The following is a 19968-nucleotide window of genomic DNA, read 5'->3' on the forward strand; positions in this document are numbered from 1 at the left end:
AAAATTATATACTTGAAAAAAAGGGCAATTTTTGAAATTTAAAGTACCCGCAAAATTTCAACGGTTGTGAGGACTGCACTAACAATGAAATAATCGTAGCCATAGAGACGAACGAAGCATCAACAAAGTAACAGCCGTTGCCATGGTGATTTCCTACCAAAAACTGGAAATGTTGATATATTACGCCCCCGAAACTCCCTTTGGGATCGGATTTCCGCAGAATCCGTTTTTTAGTGAACGTCTACATCACAAAATGAGTAACTATGCTAAATTTCAAGTCAATCGGGTGTATAGTTTTAGAGATCTCGTGATGAGTGAGTCAGTGAGTGGTATTTCGCTTATATATATATATATATATATATATATATATATATATATATATATATATATATATATAAGACTTCTAGCGTCTGCGGTATTGTCAACACACACTTCGTACGTGTACTGCATTTTGTATCTAACCCCCTCCAACGCATTTGATTCTAAATTGGACTTATAGTAAGGATCCCTAATGTTAGTGATAATATAATATAGCCTATAGCCTTCCTCGATAAATGTTCTATCCAACACTGAAAGAATTTTTCAAATCGGACCAGTGGTTCCTGAGATTAGCACGTTCAAACAAACAAACAAACAAACAAACAAACTCTTCAGCTTTATAATATTAGTATAGACGATGATGGCGTTGTACACAGAAGAAACAAACGATTATTTATACATTAAGTCTATTCAAAGAACGGCTACCCACCAAATATAGCAGTCGAAAACACGTCTCATAGTCACACTGTTGGTACCTACACTGTTGAGGATAAAATCAAACTTTGTAAGTTTGACTTCCAGTGCAGAAAATATTTTAAAGTTTGTCTCTATTACAAGGCGTGTCCGACTATTCTGATTCTTCATCTCTAAGGTACTTACATTATTTTCAGTTTAAAGTATTTATGTTCTTGTTTGTTGAAAGAACATTATACATCTATTCTGGGTATAGTATGTTTGCAGGTTTTCTCCTCGTCTTTTTCAACATAGAGCTATCATCGTGTGTTCCATTGGAGATTTCCTGTTGAGACATCTTACATCATCAACATTATCAACATTATAATCAACATTATGGACAGCAAGGCATCCAGTGTTGCTTCTTCTTCCACTGCTGCTTCTTCTTCTGTTTCTGGGGTAAGTACAATGCTTCCTCCAGAGTTATAGTGTAGATTTTGTGATAGGCGTTCACGAACTTCCCCAACAGATTGTGTCACGAGCGCCAGTGACCTCACAACCCATACAGAGATGACAAGCAGATTTTTGAAAATTGCGGGGTATCCATCACTTGCAAAGATAACATAGCCAAACATTTGAGGTCATGTAATGGTGAGATTTGCAAAGCAGCAACCCTGAGTTGCATGTTATACAACCAATCATTCACAGAGATGCAGAATGCAAGTCATCGTGAGAAGTCATGCAATGTTAACCCAGATCACCAGCTGCTCATATGCCATAAGCGTGAGAAAGATTTTTTAAGAACAGACAGCCTAGCCAGACATGCTACCAAATGTAATGGCCCATATCTACACCAGCCAAGAGAAGAAGAGATGTTTCGCTCCAGTTTGGTCAATCGACTGTTCTTCAAGCTAAAACCAATCGACCGAAGATAGTAGCAGGATCAGGAGTAGCCTCCCAGTTGGGATTTGTAGAGGCTGGAACTGCATTTAGGGGAACTTAAAGACCTTCGTAGAAGAAAATAAATCTGAATGTGGCAAATATATGTACATATCTGGTATAAATTAAATCAAACATAATTGTTCAGTTAAAAGAAAAAATAGAAAAAATGGGGCCATCAAGTTTAATCTATGGTTGGACTGTCTGTATTGAAAGCCCGAGCCTCAAAAGACCAAAAAGATCAGTTGACATTTGAGATTAAGAACATTCCACTCTACAATATTGATGACATTGAAGATGCAGTGACAGCCAGCATCGAGATCTGCCAGGAAGGAGAGGAGTTCCAGGGCAAAAGAAGTGGCTGGACTCTCGTGGCAGTGCGATGTCTTCAGCTCAGAATAAATAAGTTAGATCAATTCCATGCTTCCAGCTAAATTAATTTACCTATGCCAGTCAAGGCTAGGGAAGCCATCATTAATCCAAAGAACGAAGATCAACAATGTTTCAAGTAGTCTGTGCTGGCTAGAATTGTAGAGGGCTGGAATCCAGATCACGCGAATCACCGGTACAATGATCTGGGAAACAAGTTTAATTTCTTTTGGCTGAAATTTCCCATGCCTGTTCGCCAAATCAACTTATTGGAGAGAAATAATCCTGGGGTGACGTCTATGTTTATGGGCTCTACGCGGACACAAAAATCATACCTCTGCATGTGGTAAAAGAAAAAAGATGATCTGATCTGCTATATATAACTGAAGAAGAAAATGCACTTTATGCATACATAAAGAATTTTCCAATACTAGTAGAATTCCAGCTTACTGAACTTACATATCTAAAAGCATTGTTTCCAACATTATGATGAGCAGCCTCGAGTGTCTGTTCTCCCAGGACAACAGTGCCTTGAAGAACATAAATATTACTGTAATGAGTATGCACCAGTGAGGGTGCAAATGCCCCAGGCAGGAAGTGATTGCAAGCCACCAGTTCTCAGATTCAAGAACCAACATCATGCCAACAAGATGCCTATGATTTTATATGCATATTTTGAGGCAATGTTGAAACCGGTACAGCTGTGTCAGCCAAATCCAGACAAATCATATGCTTACCAGTACCAGAAACATGAGGCCTACAGCTATTGTCTGTATGTGCAAGTTGATAATGAAGTGATTCCTGCAAGTAAAACAAAATGCCTGACAACAAAGCCGATTCTGTACAGAAGACAAGATGCTGGGGAAAAGTTCATAGAAGAAGTAATTGAGATTGGATAGCAAGTTAAAGACATTTACTCCATCTTTGAACCTATGAGACCACCAAAACCACTGGAAGTACTCAGTTATGAAAGTGCTGTGGTTTCCTGCTAATGCCCCATTACCTTCACTAAAACCAATATGAATGTACATGGCCACTGCTATCTTACTGGGAAGTATGTAGTTCCTTCATGCAAAGAATGTAAGAAGTTCTGTGATCATACAAATCAGTCATCAGTTATCAGTCATCTTCCACAATCTAGGTTAAAAAGAATATTTCATCATCAAGAACCTTGGTTATGGCAACAAAGACATTTTTATTATACCACACAGTGAAGAAAATCTCATCACCTTCTCCAAAAACTCGATAATAGATTGTCCATACAATTAATAGATAATTTTATATTCATGTCTACCAGTCTAGCTTCCCTGGCTCAGAACCTTCCTGCCACTGAATTCAAGAACACTTCTCAATATTTTTTATCTGAACAGCTACAGCTGGTTATGAGAAAATACATATTTCATCATGACTATATCACAGATCTTCACAAACTTGATGAGCCCCAGTTACCTCCAATAGATGCTTTTCACGACAGGCTGACAAACTCCAACATTACCAAATATGACTATGAACATGCACGAACAGTATGGCAGAAATTAGGTTGTAAAACACTAGGAGAGTACAGTGATATTTACTTACAGACTGATGTTCTCCTGCTAACTGATATTTTCTAGAATTTTAGAAGACTGTGCTAGAGCACATACGGTCTAAATAGTGTCCACTACGTGAACACCCCAGGGTTCTCAATCGATGCAATGTTGAAGAAAACTTATGTTGAATTAGAATTGATCATAGATTATATATACATGTTTCTTGAGGCAGGCATACGAGGAGGAGGAGCTCAATGCATAAAGCATCACTGCAAAGCAAATAATAAGTACCTGCAAGAGACCTATGATGATGGCCAGCCATCAATGTATTTGCAGTATGTGGATGCTAATAATCTATATGGGTGGGCAATTTTACAACCACTGCCCATAAGTGACTTCAAGTGGTCTGACATAGATATAGACATCATGGCAGTCTCAGATGAAGACTCATCAGGTTATAATCTGGAGTGCGATATCGATTATCAAACAGAACTTCATGATGCTAACTATGACTTACCATTTCTACCAATAAATGAGTGTTCTCCTGGCTCGACCCAACCAAAATTATGACGACATTAAAATACAAGAATAAATACATAATACATTACCACAACCTTAAACATGGACTAAAAGGGATCAGGGTTTACGGAGTACTTCAGTTCAAACAGGAAGCCTGATTAATGCCATAAATAAACATTAATACTGAGAAGAGATCTGCCTCAGCCAACTATTTTGAGAAAGATTTCTAAAAATAAATTAATAATGTCACATTCAGAAAACTAATTAGAATATGAGAAAAATACAGAACATGGAACTGGTGAGTAAGTAAAGTTGGCTTAACACTAGGACTCTCAGCTTTTGTTACATCCTAGAACTCCCATTAAGGGTCAATTTGACCGAATTATAAATAACTATTTTCAGAGAAATTTTTTGCATAAATTTTCTTACATAATATGACATTTAATTTTGTAACATTTTATGATATTATTAATTATATTACACATATAATTTTTTTTCCACTTCAGACATTCATGCACACTTTTGTAACACATGTTTTGTAACATTTTAAAAACATTCAAGTGTAAAACATTATTTAAAAATAAGAATATATATTTAATATTGAAATTAAACCAAAAAAGAAGTTTTCCCTATGTTCACACATCTGAAAAATATAAAATTCGTACACTTGATGTGAGTTCTACAATTAAACTTTATATTTTTCGACCTTCAGGGTCAATCACGGTCAAGGGGGGCGCGCTAGGGGGCGGAGTTACATAACTCACTCCACGATTCATGCCACTGCGCCCCGGACTCCTCGACTGGGTCAAGGTCACTGGTGGCGCACTTACACCAGCTGCGTTATAGCTCGCGCCAGTACGCGTTTGACCTGCAGCACCGACCGAGCGCGGTGCACTCAAGGGCGCGGCCACACTAGCCGAACTGTCACTCCAAGACGAGCGAACACCAGGCTCGCTTATATCAGACACTCCAACATGCGAAAACCTCACGTCACCATGCGCCGCAGCACGCGGGCGTGTCCCAGCTCGCAACGCCGGGCCAGCAGAGCGTGGCTCATATTTCCCAAAGGCGGAAGTCTCGTTAGAAAACTCCGAGTGATATTTGGAGACAGCACCTAAACGGCTTCGCACTTCACCGCCCCAAGCTCTCAAGCTGTCAAGGGTAGTGGGCGGCGTAAGCATGACACAATGCTGCCATACCAGAGGGGAAAAAATACCCAAGACGAGCTGTACAAATTCTGCCTCTGGCATGCCAAGGTCAAGGGCCTCCGCGTAAGCGGTGACAGACATCACGAATTGCGCAATAGTTTCCTGCGGGCGTTGAAACCGGAAGACGAGCTCCCGTTTACACGTGTCAAACACTCTGGGAGGGCAAACAGATTGCACTAAGGATTTCTTAAAATCCGGGAATTTTACTCGATGCAGAATGGCCTCAGTAAGCGATGGCACGTGAGTGCCAGAGCACTTACTGAGCAGTGCTCTCATAAAAGCGTCTGAGGGAACTAGATTTAATTTATACAGACGTTCAGCCTCTATTATAAAATCTAAAACTTCCCTGGGGTCACTCCCACCCATGACAGGAAGTGGTTTCAGGGCTGTAAAAAAAAGCTTTAGGTTAAACGGAAAGGAAACTGACGGACTCACGTCAGTGGGGGCAGACCGTGGCTGGTCCTCTGGCGCCGCTTCAGACACTTCCCGCACGTACTTGACCAGACGGGCCCGTATTTCCATCACGGTGTCGGTAGGTGAAACAGACAGCCCATTCTCCTCGAGGTGTGCGGTCAGCTCCTCCTTGCGTAGAGTGTAGACCCAGCTTACGGCCACCGGCGAAGTCATGGCGATGATACCAGGAACAAACAAGCAAGCACACAATGCTCTGCTAGATAGCAGAGTAGCGCAGAGTTGCACTGTGGCGTGAACCAGCTTATTCACACCAAGTCACAAACGGCGCTCGTAGAGTCCCTGTACACTCCTAACTATTGTACAAGTGTACAGAACTGTAGTCCCTTCTACTAGGGACAGCTAGACAGAACAAGTTGTGTTTGTTAAGTATTGCGGTAAATATTAAGTAGTATAGAAAAGGGGCTCCGAGGACTGGGTTCTGGGTGAGGTGCAGAGGTGCCGACCGCCATCAAGGATTGTGACGTCACGGCGGCCATCTTGGATGATCGTGACCTTGACCTTTGACCTTGACCCTGATGGCCATTTTGGATCCGCATTCTTGGAGTCGCCATTTTGGATGACCTCATTTTGTATTCTCGAACATTCCGGCAATTTGTTTTCCGCCATTTTGAATTATGACATCACTGTTGCAATTATCGTTATGGCCACCATCTTTAAAATCTTTATTTATTATCCGATTTTAATGAAAAAATTTAAAAATCATAAAAAAATTAGTTATTAAAATTTTAGTAAAAAATTAAAAAAAACAACTTTTACGACATGGAGCTCGGAGTCCTCGGTTCGAACCTGGTGAGGGCAGAAAAATAAAAATGACGACCGATACTTCTCTCGCAGTGGCTGATGGCAGACTGACCCCCACCACTTTGTTAATGGCATATATAATCAGGTAGTATGACATCATGTCCGCCATCTTGAAAACCCGTAATTTTAATGCTATAGATTCGGGAAAAATTTCAAAATTCATTAAATAAATTGGCAATAGATATACTGATTGATTCGATCGATTCCTGTCGTTCGTTCGATCCCTAAATGTTGCAAAACATTAAATTTAATATAAAAAATAATAATTTCAATAAATCATGATCAAAATCCTAAAAGAGGCTAAAATCAACTACTACCATCATTCTATAAGCCATTACGACTGCCATCTTGGATATTTGTATTTATTGACCCATACATTTATAAAAAAAATCAATCATTAATCTACCTATAGAATCGATACTTGGTTCGATCCCTGGGTGATACAAAACAACTTTAATTTAAAAAAATACCAAAAAAGTGACAGGTTTGAGAAAATAAAAACACAAGTTCTTTTAAAAACAAATAATTTTATTACATAAATTCTACTCTACTCCAAGTACAAAAAAAAACACAGAAAATATACTAAAGTCTTGTGGATTTCTCGATTTCTGCATCTGCCACCCACGAATTAAAGCGAGATGGAAAGCCCCACCACTTGATGTAGGACCGTCCATTTCTTCGTTTGATAATCTTCTCCACCAAGTACGTATCGGGATACAACGTAGGCTGAATCTCTTCGGCATAGAAGCCGCCACGGATAGGTTTGTGGTCCAAATCTTCGAGGTAGTAGGTCTTAGGCTCTGATTCACGAACATGTGTCACACGGAAAAGTTCGGGACTCCAGTTCGCAGTGAAATCTTTCTCGAAGATACCTTTCTGCTTGGAGATTCGCACAATGTCACCGACGTTAGCTTTAAGCTTTCGTGGATCTTTCTTCTTCGTGTTGGAAAACACTGTTTGAAGCAGGCGATTGTCCTTTACATCCTTTGGCTTCAATTTCGTGGTAGAATGCACTATGTAATTATACTCGCTTATTAGTTTCGGCAATATGTCCAGCCACTTGTAATTTCCGTTAGCCCTGAACTGTCGCCACATCTTGGAATGCAAAGTTCTTTTGACGTTACTAAATGTAGAGTAGTGTTTGATGCCATACTTCTTCATTAAAGCCTTGAAGGTTGCATTGTAGAATTCTTTCCCGAGGCCCGTTTGCAGGTGCGACGGTACACGTCCATCCCACAAAATATTGTTCATGGCCTTGGCTACTTCAGTTGCAGTCTTTGATTTTACAGGTCTAGCCCAAGCGAACTTGCTATAAACATCGATGATTGTCAACATGTACTTGAAACCTTTATTCAAACGGGAATACGGTATCATCTCAACAAGGTCCGCCTGGAATAAATCATCAATTCCACGAACTATGACTTTGCGACCAAGGTATTTTCGTCTAGCAGGAGCATGAAGTTCGCGAGCGATTCTGGTTCGACACATTGTATGTAGCTGGCTTCCCTCAGTTCTTCAAGTATGGAGACTATTTCGTTGATGTGCGAATAGTTTCCTACACTAAGCGAAGCATGTAGAATTATAAGGCTATCAACTAATTCATTGGGAACGTCCCAATATACATAGTCAAATATCTGATCACTTTCTAGCTTTTTTAAACCTTCAACATGTATTGTCAGTTCACTGAAGAGATTAGCGAGAATGTCGATTTTTTCATGATCTTCGTCTTTATATACACCATTATCTGGATTGTTATCGCGAAAATGTGCATTGGTTAGCTCTAGCAGTTTTTGTACTCTTGTAAGTCTTTGTGAGAATATCCTTTAGGCTCCCTGCGAAACAAATTCGTACAGACCCGAAGTCCCACGCGTTTTGAACTCTTCTACGCGCACCATATTTCCTGGTAGAAAGTCTATTTCTTTAGCACCGAGAACCACTTATTATGTTTTCTGTACACTCCGTAGGTCGTGTCATTATTCCGACTCGTAAACGATATCAGGTATGGCCGGACCATTAAATTAACTTGGTGTTCCTTTTTCGGTATTTTTTCCTTGTGCATGGACTCTGTACTCGTTAAGTCCTCTTCTTCTCAATCTGGTTCATACTTTCTCTTCTTTACAGTTGGCATTTCATCTTCAACTTCTGTCTTCTCATTGATGTCTAGTTCTTCCTTATTTTTAAGTTCGTCGAGGCGACTAGTGATTGGTTTAAATATCTCCTCATTTTCCATCTCACGTGCAAGTCTGGTTCGTCTAGCAAGTAAATATTTTTCACGAACAGACTGTATAGCACGATGAAGGTCACTGGCCAGGTCCGACATTGTACTGGCTGAAAACATATTGCAAGACCTCCTTTTATACTTTTTTATTCGTTCTCAGAAACTTCATTCTTGTGTGTGACAAAATCTGAATTTATTGACAAGTGAGATAGTGATATTTTCAGACTACTTTGTAAAGTCCTCAAATCGTCACGTCTTTGTGCATTCGATACTTCAATCATGTCGCGAATGCGATAATCATAAGCTTCCACGCTCTGGTCGATGGCAACGAAATACTCTATTATTTCGTCTTTTGCGCGTTTTATTTCATTGCCGAGTAGCGAAATGTATTTTCGGATAACGTCGTCATGAGACTTGAGAGCAGTACGTAAGTCACGACTGCTATGACCGAATTTCGAAATGCTATGACTCATGTTTGACGATAAACTGATCGAAACTCGTCTGTACCTGCCCTTATATAGAGGCCAGTGTTTGACTATAACTAGGAATCCGTGTTCGGCTTTCCAACACAAGGAGCACATGTCTTTAAATTCCTGGAATATCATGTCGGTGTTTACGTGATCGTCATAAGCGTGGCGTAAATTAAGTTCGTCCATACGAAAAAGCTCTATGACATTCGCGTTGTCTCGTAGGAGATGTTTTGGAATACGACTGTACGTCTGACACAGCTAAACGCAGTCTACTTTGCAGTGTCTGCCCATGGAAATGTACTCTTGTATTATGCCTTGCTTCTCGCATATTACATCGTCGAAAACAAACATGGAATTGGCTTTTGTTTCGCTAGGAGCTACCACATCCGCATTATCATTAAATGGAAAATACTCCAGACCATCCACCGATTGTAGAACCGTAGCTAGGCGCTGGTACTTTGGCTGTTGCATCAATTTGGAATAGAGGTAAACATTTTAGAACATAAGACCATTTGGCTCCCCTTATAAACGTAGTAGAACGCACTTTTACCGCAGTTGGACGGACCCACCATTATACATCATACGGCAGAAGGCAACAGTAAGCCATGTCGAGATTCACGACCGCTAGTTTCAACGTCTTGTGTAATGCGCACGGGTAAACACACTTCTTGCTTGACGACTTGCATTGTACTGACGAAATTGTATAAAATCAAACACATTTATACTTTCTGGTCAGTTGTGCGCAATGACTCGAAGAGGTAAGAACAAAAAACACATCGGTGCAGAACTCGTGAACTCACTGATGAACAATCTGCCATTTTAGCTACACATTCCCGGCTACAGATTCGGCGGCCTCGGCACTAAACTAGTGAAAAGTTTAGCTCGCGGTGACATGGGCATTAATTCTCTCGACGAAAAGTGCAAGCAGCACGATATTGCATATTCTTTAAGGAATCGTACCAAATATTGATTCAATATGTAATTTTAATAAGTGATTTTTTCGGTGTATTATGGAATTTTCCCCGAATTTCTAGATCAATAAATACAAATTTCCAAGCTGGTAGAATTAGCCGGTTACTGGAGGCTGGTATTATAGGATTTTAAGCCTCTTTAAGAATTTTAAACATGATTTATCTAATTCATTATATTTTATATAAAATTAAATATTTTGCACCATCCAAGTATTAAACCAAGGACAGGAATCGATCGAATCAATCAGATGTTTTTAAAAATGAATTTTGGATTTTTTTTTTGAATCTCTAGCATTAAAATTACAGATTTTCAAGATAGCGGATGTGATGTCATGCTAACTGACGATATATATGCTATGAACAAAGTGGTGGGAGGTCAGTCTGTGGATGGCCTCTGTAGGGGAAGGACCTGTCGCCATCTTTTTTTGACCTCGCTGGGTTCGAACCGAGGACTCCGAGCTCCATGATGTAAGTGTACATTTTTTATAAATTCTATTAAAATATTTTTACTATATTTTTATTATTAAATTCTATTATTTTTTTATGATTTTTAAATTTTTTCCCGATTTTCTAACATGAAAATTACAGTCTTTCAAGATGGCGGCCGTAACGTAAATTGCAACATTAGTTTTTTAAATATTTTTGTTAAAATTTTATTAATTGAGTTTTTTTATAAATTTAAAAAAAAGTTCATTTAAATTAGATAATAAATAAATATTTAAAAAATGGCAGTTGTAACGGAAAATGCAATGGTGATGTCATAATTCAAAATGACGGAAAATAAAATACTGGAATGTTCAAAAAAACAAAATGATGTTATCCAAGATGCCAGATCTAAAATGGCCACCGGGTCGAGGTCAAAGGTCAAGGTTACACTCATCCAAGATGGCCACCGTGATGTCACAATCCAAGATGGCGGCGGCTCCCAGCTCCCGCGGAGCAGGTGGTCGCTGGGTCGTGCGAGTTGCCCCATCCTGGGTAGTTGTTGGTCACCCTGTGTCCCCTCGTCGGGGTCCGGCGAGATCATTGTCATGTAGCGTTTGTTGGCTGGTGCGCCATCGTGGTTGGTGCGCTCGGCGGTTGGGTGTGGTGCGGCGCTGTGGTCCCCGGTTCTTGTCGTGAGTGCCGTGGTGAGTGACTCCCGTCGTGCTGTCCTTGTCGTGTGTGGGTTTGCCGTTGTCATGGCGTCACCTGGTCCGCGCGTCGGTACAGGGGGCGGGGGACTCCAGCTGTGCCCCCCCCCCCCCAACTCGTTTCCCATCGGCTTCTGGTCGTGCGAGGTGGTGGGTGGCCGATAGGCGGATGGTGTCATGCGCTGGGCATTTGCCCCCCTAGGACAGTCCATGTGCCAGTGGTACGTGCCCTGGGAGCATCTGGCCTCTGGTCACGTCGGGCCGTCGGCACGGAGCGGTCTCGGATCTCTGAGGTGGAAGCCCCACTGTTGTGGTTGGGGCCGTGGTGTCTGGATCGCTAACAGGCATCGGCGATGGGGCGGACTGCTACGTTCTCGCTCGGGGTCGCGTGTGCTCCTTCCCCCCATCCTCTGAAAATTTTTCTCCATCGCCACCGCGCACTGCACGTATTACATGAGGGTGTTCACATGGGCGACGCGCATGAATGGCTGGAGCTCGTCCCTCAGCAGTAGGGTGATGGCGGGGAGTGATGGTGGGTTCCGCGAGTGGTGCTATGTGCTTGAAGAGCTGTAGCTTGTGTGCCACGAAGTTCTCGACTGGTTCGCTGTCTCGCTGTGTGTTCCCATAGAATTGCGTGGTGCATTGCACCATCGTCGCGCCCGTATCTAACCGTAGGCTGAAGGCCTCCGTGAACTCCTGCCACTCCATTTCGAAGCAGCCCCATAGGCGCCACCAGGTCAGGGCGCTTCCCCGCAGCTGTTCGCTGGTCCGCTCGGGCCACTCGTCGATAGGGGTTCCGCTTCGCGTGAGTCAAATTTCGCACTGGTGGAGGTACGCACGGGGTCCTCATGAGGCGCACCACTGAATTCGGGTACCCTTGATGAGTGATGGGTGGTTCGCCCCGACTCCATGCGCGTGTTGGTGGTTAGTGTTGTACTGTTGTGCCCTACCTATAGGTTGTGCTGTGGTGTGGTGTGGGGGCATGCCATAACACGTGTTCGGCTTGTTCTCGGTGACTGGCATTGTCAGTGTGGGCAGTAGTGGTATTGTATACCCTGTCTCTACTTTCCCTTCCAAATATTCTCCCAGTCCACATTCCACTGTTCGTGGATCGCTTGGTTGGTTGGTGCCGTGGTATTGCTTTGTGCGGCACATTGGCATGTGTTTTGCCAAGGCAGTGAACCTGTCAGCAAGTCTGTGGTTCTCGGTTGCTTGCAGTGTGAGCATGTCCCGTTGGATGTTTGGTGACACATAGTGGTGTTGCGACTTGTGGTGCTTTGGACAGCTCTTATCGTCGACGTGGTGCGCGCGCTTTAGCGGTTCCACGGGCTGGGCACCCGGACACCGCACAAAGGTGGAGGGCGCTATTTTGGCTGTGGGCGTCGCTCGGGTTTTCCGACGGAGGCAGGGTTAGAATGGCCGTGGGCAGCAAGGGCCGAGAGCACCCGGATGCCCGCACAAAGTGGAGGCCGAGAATGGCCGCGGCGCAGGCGGAGTTGTGGATCGGTGCACGCAGCGACAGCCGAGGGCGCCCGCACAGCCGCACAAAGCGGAGGACGGAAACGGGCATGGGGAAGGAGGGGGAGTGCGGATAGCTGTGCGCAGTGGCGGACGAGAGCGCCCGGACAGCCGCACAAAGCGGAGGTCAAGGATGGACGTGGCGGGGGAGGGGATGCGGAATGGCGTGCGAAGCGGTGGCCGAGAGCGCCCTGACAGTCGCACAAAGCAGAGGTGAAAACAATCGTTGAGGGGATGGGATGTCGGACTGTGACGTCGCACTCCCGCATCGCGAAGGTCGTGAAGCGAGTGGCTGCAGGGGGGTTAGGAGAAGCTCCTTTGTCCTCTTGCCTCGACGCGTCGTCATGTCAGACCCTGATCCGTTATCGCCCGCAAATTGGCCGTTTCATGCCCGCTTTGTCATCCGAGTTGGGAATGGCTTAAAGAATTTTGTTTGGAGATTTTTTTTTCGGTTTGTTTTCTAGCCGGTTTTGCTTGACGGGTGTTTCTCTTGCTGATTTATTTTGCACTATTTGCATCACGCAGGGGCACCATTTGCCATCAGCCGGGGTTTCGGGTGCGATTCCCGCGGCAAGTCTAAGGGGCTGGTCGTGAGAATTGGTGGTGTGTTCCGGGAGGGCACCAGGCTAGCTCTGTCGCCTAACCATGAGTGGGTCGATCAGCCCCAGTGCGTCCCCTAGACTCGGTGGCTTGATTTGAATTGCGTGAAATGATATGCTAATGAATTTTGGTGCACTCCCTAGGCAGCATAGGGAGCTGATGCCTAACTACAACCAGAGAAAAACACTCGTTAGACTCTTGTGAAACGTGGTTACATGTATTTATTGCTGAACGGACGTTACACGTTTCTACACGCGCACTAGCTGATTGGCGCTTGGGCAGATATTGGTACATGCAAAAACATTACACTACACAACACTCTTGATAAAAATTGGCTAACTCTCCCTATGGCAGTCCTGCGTGGGGAAATAATATTGGGGTGCTTGGAGACGGCCAAGCCCGTACGTGAATGTTAACGGTTGTTTGACTGGGGTCAGCCAGGTCCGTAAGTGGCTGTGCTTAAGGCGGCCTTGTGGCCCGCTGCCTTAAGGCAGTAAAAGTGGCGATGGCCGGGTTAATCCCTGCACCGAAGACAAAAAAGAAAATCGGCCCGGGGTCGCATGGGGAGTTGCGTTGAAAATGCTTTAGTTATGACTATAATCACCAGCAGCGAGGAATCAGAGGGACAAAGGTGAATGTTCCCCACGGTACGCGCACGTCTGCCCTGGGCCGCAAGCTGATCAGAACTGCCTGAGGGGTTGGCGTGCAGAGGGGGAAACAATTCCGCCGCATGCCAATCCACCAAAAAAAGAAAATCCTTTACCGTTATTCGGTGTAAACTTTAATAATTGATCGCTAAACATGCATGGCCCTTTCTTAATTAATTATTCATGCGTAAATTACTTCAATAACTATTGATTAATTCTTTAATTACGAATATTGGAAGTTAACATCTGAGGAAAAACAAAAATTGAGTCAAGTAAAAGACTGTTACTAAAAGCTAAAACCCTATGATTTTATGTGTGTTTGTGGATTTGCTTAATTTGAGGCTCTGAGCCGAGACGAAAATTAAGGGCGTTCCTTAAACGCATCTTCTTTTAGGGAGTTACACTTATGTCTTACGACGCACATTCCGAAACGCAATTGATTAATTCGGTTTGACTTGATCAGTGCACTGTTTGATTAATGGGTGTACTGTGCGCTGGTGGTAAATACACTACACCATTTATGGCATTGAGAGTTCTTGCATTACGTCGCTCGTTTGACCCGGGTGTAGATATGGCTAGGAGTGCGTTCTGCCAGTAGGAGCCAGTACTGCGGGCCGATGCCAGGCTAATGGCGTTTGGTCGGTACGATGTCAGTTGTTTTCTAAACCCTGACTGGTATTTGACCAGCAAGTGATTTTCAGTTAGATAAGCTCTCAGTTGACTAAGTACGATGTACTCCAGCAGCTTAGACAGAACTGGAAGAATATATATCAGACGGTAATCTGAGATTGATGATGGTGACTGTGTTTTGGAGACAGGTATAACATAAGCTAACTTCCACACCGAGGGGAACTGAGAATTTTCTAATGTGAAATTGAAAATATTACAAATGGGAATGAGAAAACAGGGAAGCAGTATTTCCACTACTATAATAGGCAGATGATTTTTATGCTGTAAACGGTTTTATGGATATCTTTAAACGTTACTTGTTTGAAAGAAAACTTTAATTCAGAATGTGTAGAATTACTGTGAATATCTGATATAGTATTATGCTTAGTTTCAGCGTCAAAAGGAGCTATGTTCTTTGAGACACTTCAGGTGTCTCATGTGATTATGTTTAGTGTTTATTATGTTTAATTATAATTTTAATGTAATTTTTTAAGTAATGTTTTTATATTTATTTTTATATACGTCTTTACTAGTTTTAGTTAATATTTAATCAAGTATTGTGGTTTACCGTGCGGCCATTGACCCCTGCTGAATGGACTTGTCCACGCATGAAAGAGGGGGAAATTAGCGGAGGGAGGTGGATGACGTCACGGGAGTGTGACGTATGCGGCGAGCGGACTGTTTGGACTCTGGGCAGTCTAGTCGAGAGAGGCTTGCGGGCGTTGACCGACGGCGGGTCAGTTGTGAATATGGGGTCCCAGGGTAACTCCGTGCACGGGAGTGGGGTCACGACCCATACTTCGTTATGAACGGTTAGCCATGGACATTGCTACGCGGAGTTATCGTTGCCGCGGCCCGCATCTACTGCAATTATATTTTTTATAATTTGGAATGAACGGCAACGTATTTCGCATCAACGGTTTTAAACTTTTTTGCAAGTCGCGAGTGTTAATCCACCACGCCCCGAAGTGTGTCGACCGGGGCCATTTGACTGTGCAACATGGTCATCTACGCCCAGTCTACAGCCCGGGTACCCGAGGCGATACAGTTTGGTAAATTTCTACTGCACAGCGAGCACCAATGTAAGTAAAACTTTAATTTATTAATGGTGGAAGAAGAGGTTGTTTTTGGGACGGTAGCCAAGATTTCGTGTGGACTCTCCCTCCCCTCCCTCGCGCGGCGATGAAGGACAGACTTAGACTTATGCGATGGCAAGGTTTTTGGGCCGCAGGTAACGTGATCGCTACGGCCGGGCGTCACGTATAGCATTTGTAAATGTTATGTCGTTTTTTTATGTATTTTATTCCACTTGTCTGTAGTTCATGTATTCTAATTTATCCGGAATAAATTTAAATTTTTGTATATAAAGTAATTGGTTTGAACGCTGCAATAACCTACTGCACACACAATCAAATTGGTAATTTAGTTTTGCGTCTCTACCGCGTTTACGCAACTAGCCTTGGCGAAGTCAAGGTTAGCGGGGTTGAAAAACAATGCTTGTAACTGGTGGTGCAGGTAGAGATGGACTTGGGCTGTTTGCCCCCGGACGGGGTAATTTTTTACACCCACATCTTCAAAAATTGCAAGTTTAAGTCGTCAGCTTTAATATCGATCAAGTTTTGAGTTTCTTTTTCCCGTACCCCTAACTTTCGTAGATTTCTTCAGAGCTCGGCAGAAGAGGACATGAGAGAGTTAAGTGAAAGTGCATGATTGAACTTTGCTTTGCGCACCTCTTGTGTACACCTATTTCTTAGTAAATGGTATGATTCGAAGTGTTCATCAGCTAAGTAACTATTATTAGTTGACGATCTTCTGTACTGTCTGTACACGGCATCTCTGCGTGCCATAAGCACAAGTATAGTCTGGGTCATCCCAGGGGAAGGAGGGTGATTCACTCGCCACTTTTTGAGAGGAGCATGTTCATTAAGGAAATCTTCTCAGGTATTACAGAAAAACTTTACTTTATCGTCAGTGGAATCGAGACTATTTATTTCTTACCAGCGAAGCTGCTGCCCAGCTGCGACAAAAGAAGCTTTGTCAATATTCTTTATGTCTCTATAAGTAATAATTTTAGCTGTAAATTTAGGAATACAAATAGAAAATACCACGTAAATAATGTCATGACGAGAAAGTCCAGGAGCCGCAAGTTGGCCATGGCATACTACTTTATCATTATTAGAAGTGATGATTAAATTTAAGCAGGTTTGTGAGCCAATTAACTGCTATTACATAGCAGGCCTTCAGCCTGCCTCGAACTGAAAACGAATAGCCAAATGCTTTTTACTAGATCACAAAAATTATTATATTTCATTGAGAATATACCATGTAACCAGAAATAGTCTTTTTTTTTCACACACAATACAAATTAATAATTTTTCCACTACCTACCTCCAAAAACCATGTAATTTCTACAGATCTGAAGCTTAACTCGTTATTTTTACACTGTTTACAGAAAACTCAAAACACCTGTGTTTTTTTTTTTAACAAGCGCGAAGCAACTTCGGAAAATTTAACTTCGGAGCCTACACGGATCCCTGTGAACTGTAGGATTCTCCTTCTGTAATTGTAAGAGGCAAAAGAGTAATTAATAATGCACAGTAACTTGAACATATATTTAAATAAATATTTAGAGTTTGTTTTATTGTTTATAAGTTCTTAGTGTACTTAATCAGCAACTGGTAAACCTTTACTAGAGAAAGTTTCTTTGAAATGTAAGCTTTAATAGTAAGTTGTGTGCTGGAAATTAGGTTTTTCGACATGTTTTTTTTTAATTTTTCTATAATTTTAAATTAAATTTGGAAATTTTATTTGCTATATAATTTGGTTACAAAATGATAATTTACTCTCTGTTAGGCTGGTGTACTCTACGTAGTTAAACTTTGTGCCAGTAGACTGAAGCACATTTCTCAGAAACCTATCTGATATTTTGCAAATCTAAGACTTCGTTGGCAGCCCGTTTGATATTTCTCTCGCTTGCAGTCACGTCCCAGGCCTGTAACATTACTTCACTTCATGACTAAAACTGCATACAACAGCTCTGGACGAGTTGTTACCATTTCTCAGAGACGAGCTTACCATAGCCTTTCCCGTCACGCATACGTCTTAGGTTCTCTCCTCGAAAGTCACGTCATGGACGCTCTTTCCCAGCGTCGTTGCATTTTTGTCCACTCCCTCCCCTCTCGGTTCTAAGAATTTAGCCCAGGACCATTGACCAGTCGTGAACCCCGCCAAACGTTGGCCGGTGTCAAGGGCATTTTGCCATAGAAAAGATATGTGCAAAGATGGACCACACACAACATCTAGCGGCGGACATAGGAACTTCTTCTCGTGTCACGAGCCCGTGAAGCTGACCCCTGCGACATCTGGTGACAAACTTTCTAACCTTCCAGCTACCTTCCCCTGTAGGCCACCAGAGTGCACCACCAGACTGCGCAATTAGCCCCTGGTTATAGCAGACGTCTTGGGCGAGTTGATTCTTTTTTATTTCAGACACCCCTCAACAGGTAGCGCTAAAGTCAGCCAGTGCTACCAACTTCGAGACATCAATATCAGAGCTTTTTATGATGCCCACTCGGGGAACTTCGGAACCTTTCGGTCCGGACGTCCCAGTCTCCCCCTCCACTTTTAATTGAACATTTACTTTTATTTACGATATGCGGATCTTCGCGAGACACTTCACGTTACGACTGCAGACGGACAGTTTGTGATTATCGGCGGATCGACGAGACGCACTACTATACTTCCATCCGGCCGCAATCAACGATGTAGTCGCTTAAATAAGGGATGCTATCCCTGTAATCTTCTTTAAGTAGTTTAGTCCGTCTGCATAGTACAACGAATAGTAGTTATTTACTTTTAATAACTTTTTTTTGAAATAATGAAAACGTCCGCGCCAGCCGCGTATTCGCGAGCTCCAGATCCGGACTGGCGACGCATCAGAAAATAGAAGCCAACTTCCCTGTCTGGTGAGTTACGATCCGCGACATTCCCCAACCTCCCCTTAACTTTTGCGGGCATTCTCTGCCCAGTTTGTTATCTGTCTGTGTACCTACTAGTTCTGATCAGTTTTGATTCGGACTGTTCGCAGAAAGGGTCCGAGAGCCGGATGCCGTATTGGCATTTTCACCACCCTTCCTCAAAAACACACAGCCGCCCTGGCATCATGTTCCCGATTGATCTCTGAGAAACGAAGCCCCGACCTCCGGTGTTACTGTATCTTTCAACATTTTTCTGAACTTTCTTAAATCACACTGTCAGACGAAGTTCATCAGATAAAAATAATTTCTGGACTTTAAGAATATATACTGGGATGGTTTAAACATACATATTTGTATTTTTTTATTGGTTTATGTATTTTTTTAATGAAACCTTTTTATAATTTAATTCAGGGCCTGCCCATATTTTTTTCTTCTTTCTGAATATATATGAGAGCTGTTTAAGTATGTAATTGATATTGTATGTTAAATTTTTTTTATGTATGTTATAATTTTCCTAAGTATGGAGTAATTATATTCAGATGGAATCACACCTTTTTTCTGTTCATTTCTCATATCCTTGTGAAACCTTAAAGATCCCCAGCACAAAAATGTGGAAGCGTGCTTGGCCCATAACCCAGAGGTCCGTGGATCGGAACCACACTTTACTACCATTTTTGTGCAACGATGCTGGGAACGAGCGTCCATGGCGTGACTTTCGAGGAGAGAACCTAAGACGTATGCGTGACGGGAAAGGCTATGGTAAGCTCGTCTCTGAGAAATGGTAACAACTCGTCCAGAGCTGTTGTATGCAGTTTTAGTCATGAAGTGAAGTAATGTTACAGGCCTGGGACGTGACTGCAAGCGAGAGAAATGTCAAACGGGCTGCCAACGAAGTCTTAGATTTGCAAAAGATCAGATAGGTTTCTAAGAAATGTGCTTCAGTCTACTGGCACAAAGTTTAACTACATAGAGTACACCAGCCTAACAAAGAGTAAATCATCCTTTTGTAACCCAATTATATAGAAAAATAAAATTTCCAAAAATAATTAAAAAATTATTTTAACAATTAAAAAAAACGTGTCGAAATACCTAATTTCCGGCACAGTTGGCAGGATCTAAGTGGAAATATATTATGACAGTCATGCGGGGAAGCCTTCTTTTCACAGACGAGAGAGCCAAACGTCCGATCGTGCATGTTCGGTTTTTTTTGTTCAT

This window comes from Bacillus rossius, chromosome 3 (genome assembly GCF_032445375.1).
Source record: "Bacillus rossius redtenbacheri isolate Brsri chromosome 3, Brsri_v3, whole genome shotgun sequence".
NCBI classification, from domain to species: Eukaryota; Metazoa; Arthropoda; class Insecta; order Phasmatodea; family Bacillidae; genus Bacillus; species Bacillus rossius.